The following is a 9,326-nucleotide window of genomic DNA, read 5'->3' on the forward strand; positions in this document are numbered from 1 at the left end:
CTGTAGCCAGGTATACACACACGCACACACACAGGCGCACACATGCACGCTAACACGCACACACACAGAGGCGCACACACGCACGCTAACATGCACACACACACACACAGAGGCGCACACACGCACGCTAACGCGCACACACACAAACACACATGCGCACACAAACACGCACACAGAGGTTTGTAATTATATCTTTGTGGGGACTCTCCATTTGTTTCGATCGTGAAAACTCTAATCCCAACAATGACAGTCTACCCAGCCCCAACCTTAACCATAAGTAAGCAAACAAAATACAAGATTTTAGGTATTTTCAGTTTTGTGATTCTATTCACAGATTTTTTTATGAAATTGAGGTTATCCTTGTGGGGTGTTGGGACTGAAAAATGTCCTTACATGGCAAAAGGTTTTTATCACATCGTGGGGGACGTTTGGTTCCCACAATGTAATACACTGTGTTCACAATTATTAGGCGAGTTGTGTTTTTGGGATTAATTTTAATAATAAACAAATATAGTGTCATCAGTCAGTCCAAAATGTTAATGAACCTGAAGCCTGAATGTTATGCAAAGGAAATGTGTGAACATTATCAGGGGAAAACACGTGTGTGCACAATTATTACACAACTATTAGTGTGCAGAATTATTACACAACTATTAGTGTGCAGAATTATTACACAACTATTAGTGTGCAGAATTATTATACAACTATTAGTGTGCAGAATTATTACACAACTATTAGTGTGCAGAATTATTACACAACTATTAGTGTGCACAATTATTATGCAACTAAATGAAAAACCTACATTTTCCCATCTCCCTTGTTTATTATCATCTTTCAAAGTGCGAATAATAAACAAACATCACATAATTTCCAAATAAACATTTCTGACATGAAATATCAATTAGTGAGCAATATAGCCACCTCCTTACGGACGCAACAGGAAGTGTGAGTGTCCTGCAGGCTGGAGAGAGAGCTGCTGATGACGCGCTCAGCGGTCCGGACCCTTCAGAAGACTGTGCAGACCGCTGAGTGCATCATCGGCAGCTCCCTCCCCAGCCTGCAGGACACTTACACTTCCCGCTGCATCCGTAAGGCCACCAGCATTGTGACTGACCGGTACCATCCAACCCACGAACTGTCTACTACCCCTCTTCCATCCGGAAGAAGATTCTGCAGCATCAGGAGCAGGTCTGCACGACTGTGCAATAGCTTCTTCCCCCAAGCAGTCCGGCTGCTGAACAGTAATAAGTCTTCCATTCATGGAATCTGTTATTTTCTTGTTCTGTTGACGATTAACTTTTTGTGCAGCAGCAACCACAGCCTCCCAGACACTGTTCAGAGAGCTGTACTGCTTTCTTTCACTGTAAATCTCCCATATAAGCAGGGCCCACAAGTTCTCAATAGGGATTATGTCAGGTGATTATGTCATTATTCTGTCATCCTTAAGGCCTTTACTGGCTAGCCATGCAGTGGAGTACTTCAATGCATGCGATGGAGCATTGTCCTGCATAAAAATCATGGTCCTCCTCAAAGATGCTGACTTTATCCTGTACCGCTGCTTGAAGAAAGTGTCTTCTAAAAACTGACAGTAGGTTTGGGAGTTGAATTTGAATCCATCTTGGCATTTTCTGGGAAAGTAGAGTGTACCCTTGGGGAGGTGGGCTCCGGCTGGGCTTAAGATACGGTTTCATTAATGAGACTCACATGGTCAGAAGGTTTGAGGTAAACGAGTCTCACTGGCTGTTTCTGAAAGTGGGACCCCCCCCCCCCAATAAAAATCTCACGTCTTCCCATTAAAATAATAATTGTAACTCTCCACTATGATTATTCATGTTACAAGGTCCAACTGACAGCACTACTTTGAGGAGAGTTCTTCATCTTCTACCTGTGTGTTGGTAGAATAGTGATTCAGAACATGGGCTTGTGATCTGAAGCAGGCGGGTGTTCGCCGTTGTACCTTTGAGGGAGGTTCCTCACTAAATTAGCCTAGTTGTGGGCATCTCCATCACTGCAGTTTGCGAGGGCTTGGTAATCTAGCCACTTGCAGTTGTTCCCGTTTTAAGGTTCCCTTTTAATACCGCTTGTAATCAGTCAGTGGATGGCGATTTGGTGGAGTGTCCCGGACCGGCGTGAGCCAGGCAGCCGGCGGGATACTGAGCCACTACAGTTGCTGCTGTTTTGTCCTGCTGTGTTTTCTGCTTTTGTTTCGTTTTTTATTTTGTTTTCGGGTTTCCTGTTTAATTAGTATTAAGTATTTATGTGTTTTGTTTAGCTTGTTGTACGTAAACCGTGGGGCGCCGTTGGGGAGGCTTGGTGTTGGGTGGTGAGGATCTGGTTTGGGGGGGGGGGTAGGTCCTGGCGATATAGCGCTGTGTGGTCGCTCTGCCTTCTTAGCCCACCCCCCTGGTGTGTGTATCTACGCCATGTGATGTGGTGACCCTGTGGAGTACCTTCTGACAGTGTGTCCCCCCACCCCAAGGTAATAGCTGCTGGGTTTGGGTTTCTTTGTGTGATTGGAGTGTTATTCTAACATGATTTGATTTGTACCATTTGTGGGTAATTTTTAAAGTAATTGCTTTGCTGTTTGGTTTTTCCTTTGGAGTGTTAACTGAACGCAGAATAATAAAGGCAGTGTTCATGGTCTTCACGTCCCCCGGGCGGTGATTATGAATTTGTGTGCTTTTATATCGGAGTGGGCGTAGTCGGCAGGATTTCACCAGTACATGGTGCAGATGTGACTCCCTGATCGCTCCCTGCGGAGGTTAGGTGAGATTTTTCATTTTTTGGTGTTTAATTTGTCATAGTGGAAAGGCAAAGTAAAACAGCAGCATTAGTTTCCCAGGAGCCGCTACTATTTTGAGTAAATTTTGTTTGCCGGGCTTCGTTTGTGCCGTCTAGTTTTATTGTCCTATTGTCATTATGGACGACGAAGTGCAGCAGCTCAGGAATTTGTTGGGGCAGCTCCAGCCTGATAATGATCGTTTGCACCAGGAACGAGCAGAAGTTCCTGGTCCCTCTACTGCCACCCAATCCTCCCCTGCACCTCCACCTGTTTCGGTCGAGCCTCGTGTCTATAATGAACGTTTTACTTTTATTTCTAGAGACCGGAAGTGTCCAATGTTTGGGGGCAGGTCTGGTGTGAGCTTTGAGGAGTGGGAGGAAGAGGTGCGAGTTTGTATGCGGGCCTGGCTTCTGTCGTCTGCTGATCAAGCATTTTTTCTTTTTGACCATTTAGAAGCAGAAGCTAAGGAGGAGATTAAATATGGCCCTGCTGTTGAACGGGGTGACCCAAAGGGAGATACTGGCACATGGAGAGTCACGTCACCGGTTACAGGGTGGTCCCACACGCAACTACAACCGGATCTTATATACGCACGCTGGCCACAACAATTAATCTATCAATTCAACAAAATCACGATACCTGAAAAGATCGCACATGGAACTCATGTTTTTTTTCATTGGTACATGTCAGGGTCTTATGTTCACCAGAAATGGTTGTCAGTTCAACAAGACATGTATCAGGATGCACCAAGAGAGCTACAGAAAGTCAGTGATACCAGATGGGCATGCAGGTACTATGCATGTAAAAATCTCATGGACAGACTGCCAGCTGTATTGCGTGTACTACATGAGATAGATGGAGAGAGCAGTGCCGAGAGATCAGTGGATGCACGGGGCCTGCTTTCACAAGTAGACCTTACCTTTATTGGAATTCTAGCAGTTCTTAGGAAGATTCTTGGGGAAGCCAAATATCTGTCAGACATGCTTCAAGCACCTTCCCTTGATCTAGCTAGAGCTGTGGACCTAATCCAGGCCCTACAGGACACTTTATGGGAATACAGGGGTGAATCATGTTTTGATCAACCGTGACAAGATACTGTGTACAGCAAAAATGTCTAATGTTGTAGTTGAGGCTGTTTTTTTTGTGATTATAATTTTATTGTCATTCCGTCAATTTATCAGAAGACACATACAGGACAGAGATACCACAAGAATAAATGACAAAAAAGCAGCAAGAGAAAGGAGAAAAAAGAAAAGAAAAAAAGAAAAGGAAACACAGAACAACTTTTCACACTTGACATGTTGGCAGCAAACTCATATAAACTAGACCATTCAAAGAAGCTCTTTAAGAGCAGCAGCCATATTCCTCCAGGTATTTACAGTGATTGCTTTGCCTTGTTAATCTTTGCAGTGGTATACTCTAAATAGACAATGTAATGGAATGAGACAATCCAGAATTGCTTCAGGTTTGTATCAGGGTGTATCCATCGCTGTTGTGTGGTTTTCTTAGCAGCTGTAAAGCCTGCCTTTAACAGTTTTTTATCACGTAATGAGAACTGGTACATCATGTCATCATTAAGCAATAGTAAGCAAGGCTCCATGTCAAAGTATAGTCCAGTAAGATCACATTACACACGAGTGACAAGCTTCGATAAATGTTGGGTCACTGGACAGTCCCAGAACATGTAGAAACGTACTGGTAGTGTCAGTGTTGCAAATGCTGCAGTATGGATGGGGAGCAGGTTTGATGAGATACCGTTTGTAGGGTTACAATAGAAACGATGGATAGTTTTAAAGTGAATACGTACATGACTAAGGTTTTTGGAAGTAAGGCAAAGATTCGACCGCACTGTTTCCCAAACCGGGTGGAATCCAAACCTAGAAAGTTCTAAATCCCATTTTGACAGAATCTTCAAAGGCTTATGAACGTTAAGGAGTAAATTGTTGTAAATGTTTGTGACCGTGCCTTTAGATGCCTCGACAGGATCGATCCAGCTAAACATTGGGTGATCATCTAAGACAGAATTCCATGGCACAGCATAGGTCTTCATTGTGGATCGTAGCCTGAGGTCGAAGAAAAATGAGAAGCCAGGCAGACTGTATTCTTTTTGAATGTCCTGGAATGTGCGCACAACATTCGCATCAAACGTATTAGAAAATGTGAAAACCCCCCTGGATGACCAGGGGGGACAAACAAAAGCTTTATAGTCTGACAGAAAGTGGAAATTGTTCCATAAAGGAGATTGTTGACCTATTACTTTTTCGGCGTTGTACCATGCAGCTAAGGTGGATGAAAAGATACAACCAAGTTTGTGTCGTGATTTACGAAGACCTACCCCTGGGAAAGGTAAGTCCTGGAGTCCGTGGGGATGCACTATAGCCGATTCAATACCTCTCCACGACACTACACTGCCTGCGTCTGTCCAAGTGCGCATAGCCCTAATTTGAAATGCCCAATGCTAGAGCTTAAAATCAGGGAGGGCGAGGCCACCGTCTGATTTGGTGCGCTGTAAAACTGAGAAGCGTTTCCTGGGTTGTCTGCCGTTCCAAATTAATTTGGATACAATGAAATTCAAATCTTCAAAATAATTTGGAGGTGGTACACATGGAATCATAAAAGACCAAAAGATAAGTGAGTAAAATATTCATTTTGATTGAACGGCATCTTCAGCTAGAGAAAGACGTGGAGACAAAAGGCTGGAGGAGATAAAGACAGCGCAGAAAGAAGACGACGTATGCAGACAAGTGACAAACCACTGTTTCACAGAATGGCCAGAGAGATGTAAGTTAGATCCAGACATTAAACCATACTGGCAGCGCAGAATGGATTTTCACCTTGCTCACGACCTTCTCATGAAGGGAGAAGGACTTGTGATACCTCCCCCCTTGAGAGCGGATGTTCTTCAGCGTCTGCATGAAGGCTATCAGGGAATTACAAAATGCCGAGCCAAAGATACACTGTCAGTATGGTGGCCCGGTATCACAGCACAGATTAGCCAGATGGTGGACAGCTGGGTCCTAAATGGCCAGATCTGCAAGTTTTTCGCAAGCAGGATGAGGAGAGAAGGCGTCAGCAGGCAAAACACTACAACCGCAGACTCCGCTCCAGACCTCTCGCAGAACTGACATCTGGTCAGACAGTTTGGATTAGCACAGAAGGGACTGCTGGGAGTCGTCAGACCTGCAGATACTCCTAGACCATATGTGGTAGAGACTGATAAAGGTCATCTTTGGCCTACAGGGACTGTTACTAGGTCAAGTTGACTGGAAAACCACCTGACAGAATGGACTTGTGAACAAAGAGGGAAGTTCAGTAGAAGAGAGAGAGAGAAGGAGGTTGTTGATAGCAGTAATAGAAATTAATGTCAAAAGGTACACAGCACATTTGACTTAAGCTAAAAGGAGGAGGTGTAATAATAGAACTACTGTTCCCATAATGCTCTATTCCCCACAGTGCTTTTGTGCCTTGTATGCAGTATTCCAGTTGTTGTATTAAACACGATCTAACCATGTACTGACAGTCCCATCTGCTCATTATACAGTTTAGTCAGGGTGATGACTGACTGATGACTGATAACTGAGGGGGACAGTTAAGTTACTTTGGTTAGTCTTTATTTATTTATTATTTTTTTATTTTGGGTTATTTCTGTATTTTTTCCCCTTTTTTTAAATTTTCTTTAATTACATTTGGTTGTTTGGAGCCTATTGACACTTGATAGAGGGATTTAATGGACAATAAAGAGTGTGCATCCTATCCTATCCTGTAAGGCATTCAAGTTTGTCCATCAGCCCACAGGTCAGCAAGCAAAGGCAGTTTAAAGTTTATAAAAGTTTAGATGAATGCAAGTATTTTCTGGCTGATCATGTACACGGGACTGATTGCTTCCTAATCGTATAGTTTTTATTGTTTATCGTTTTATATGTTTTATCCTGATTAATTCTGCAAGGTTTTTGTGGTTTTTCGACCTCCCAAGAGCAACTTCGATTTCGTTTTGTTTTTAGTTCATACTTGGTTCAGGCAGAAGTTCTTTTGGTAAGTAGTAGTAAATTTATCGGATTTAAAATTTTAAATAAAAATAATAATTAAGTTCCGTTTCAACCCAAGTAACTTATTTTAGTGTACTCGGCACTTTATTGCATTTAACAGTACACTAATTAATCTTTAAAGTTAAATACGCTATATAAATTTACTGGGCTGGGAGTACGGGGTCATAGTGAGTTAGTTAATTATGGGGCCGGCTCAGTGTTGCGTTTGCAACATGTTTGCCCTTCTGGACGTTAGTGTCCAGTCGGACTTCATCTGCGAGCGATGTAAGCTAGTGGACTCGCTCATGGTCAAGGTTCGCGACCTTGAGGAGCAACCGGCTCTCATCCAATGCAACAGTGAGTTAGAGGAGCAAGTTAATACGCCTTTTAGGGAGAAGGTGTGTACGCCACTAGCCGGGAGGGGGGAGAATGAAGAGCAGAGAGGTCGAGAGAGCTGGGTGACCGTAGGTCGTAGACGCAGGAAAGGGCGTACACACGTTGCAGAGGCGGCATCACCTGAGGTGACTGTGTCGAACAGGTTTCAGGTTCTTCCAGCTTTAGAGCCGGAACGGACTGGGGAGGCAGGTGGGCACTTGGGCACTGAGGAGCCCCCTCCCCCCAGGAAGAGGGAGGTTGTGGTAGTGGGGGATTCCATTATTAGGGGAGTAGACAGTTATGTGTGCACGCGTGATAGAGGGTCCCGTACGGTGTCTTGCCTGCCTGGGGCCCAGGTAGGAGACCTTCCAGATCGTGTGGATAAGCTTTTGGCCCCAGCTGGGGTGGATCCAGTTGTCATGGTGCATGTTGGCACCAACGACATAGGCAAGGGTAGAAGGGCTGTTCTGCAGGATAAATTTATAGAAGTCGCCAATAAGCTTAGAAGCAGAACGTCCACGGTGGTATTCTCCGAAATACTCCCCGTGCCACGTGCAAGTCAGGCTAAGTTAGCTGAGATAAGGAAATTAAATGCATGGCTAAAAGGATGGTGTAGGAAAGAGGGGTTTAGGTTTATGGGGCATTGGAGGACCTTCTGGAACAGGTGGGACCTGTTCAAGCCGGATGGGTTGCACCTGAACCAGAGGGGAACCAGTGTATTGGGGAGGCGTATGTGTAGAGTAGTTGAGGAATGTTTAAACTAGGGACTGGGGGGGCAGGGAGGTTAGTTAACTATGTCAGTGGGGGGAAACGGAAAGCCCCAAATAATCATATTGTAAGTGGGCACCGTAATAGGCCTACCCTTTGTTGTCTGTATTTAAACGCCAGAAGTATTAGGAATAAAATTCATGATTTAGAGGCTTTTATCTCATCGGACTCTTATGATATTATAGGAATAACTGAAACGTGGTTGAGTGAAAAGGATGGACAAGAATATAATATGGATGGTTACACGTTGTTCCGTAAAGGGAGGTGGTGTTGCAGTATATGTAAAGGAAAACTTGCAGGCAAGGGAACGTACTGATATAAATAAAACTACGGAAGCAATATGGGTAAAATTAGATGCTAAAAACTCAAATAGCCTAATTGCGGGTGTTTGTTACCGAACACCTAATATAGCTGCTGAGGAAAGCAGATTGTTATACAGTGATATTAGGACTATGAGCAATAAAAATGATGTGGTAGTTATGGGTGATTTTAATCTACCAGGAATGCAGTGGGACATTGTCACTGGCTCTTCAGAAAATGAACTGGAGATGGTGGAATTAGTACAGGATTGTTTTTTTACTCAGTTTGTTAACACCCCTACCAGGGGAGATGCCATTCTTGATCTTGTTCTCTCTAATAACCAGGACAGGATTGGTAAATTAGACGTTTTAGAACCACTTGACAGTAGCGATCATAACATGGTCAAATTTGAGGTTAAGTTTAGTGTTCGAAGAGCTAAGTCCAAATCAAAAATATATAATGTTAGGAAGGCTGACTTTAAGTGTATGAGACTAAAACTAGAAACTGTGAACTGGATGGAGTTAAATAACAAAACTGTTGAAGAGGCCTGGGAATTTTTTAAAAGCACATTATTGCAAGTGCAAGAGGACTTCATACCTGTTTCCAGCAAGAATAAATCTAGGAAATTGAAACCTAGGTGGTTTACTAGGGAAATAAAGTATAAAGTAAGGAGGAAAAGGGCTTTGTTCCAGCAATGGAAAATAACTGATGATGACAGAATTAAGCAGGAATATCTAAGTCTACAGGCTGAGTTAAAAAATGATATTAGACGAGCTAAAAGAAATGTCGAAAGGATGGTTGCATTGGAAGCTAAGGATGACGTTAAAAGTTTCTTCCAGTATTTTAACTCTAAAAGAGCTCTAAAACCTGAAATTACTAATCTGCAGGATAGTAAGGGTCTTATAATAGTAAACGACATTGATATAGTAAATGAGTTCAATGATAGTTTTGCATGGGTATTCACTGTTGAGGACCTTAGTAATTTACTAGTTATTACCTATCCAGCATTGTCTATAGCTAATATATATATAACTGAAGCAGATGTTTTGCAAAGCCTAGCTAAGCTCAAAATAAAT

This window comes from Brienomyrus brachyistius, unplaced genomic scaffold (assembly GCF_023856365.1).
Source record: "Brienomyrus brachyistius isolate T26 unplaced genomic scaffold, BBRACH_0.4 scaffold36, whole genome shotgun sequence".
NCBI classification, from domain to species: domain Eukaryota; kingdom Metazoa; phylum Chordata; class Actinopteri; order Osteoglossiformes; family Mormyridae; genus Brienomyrus; species Brienomyrus brachyistius.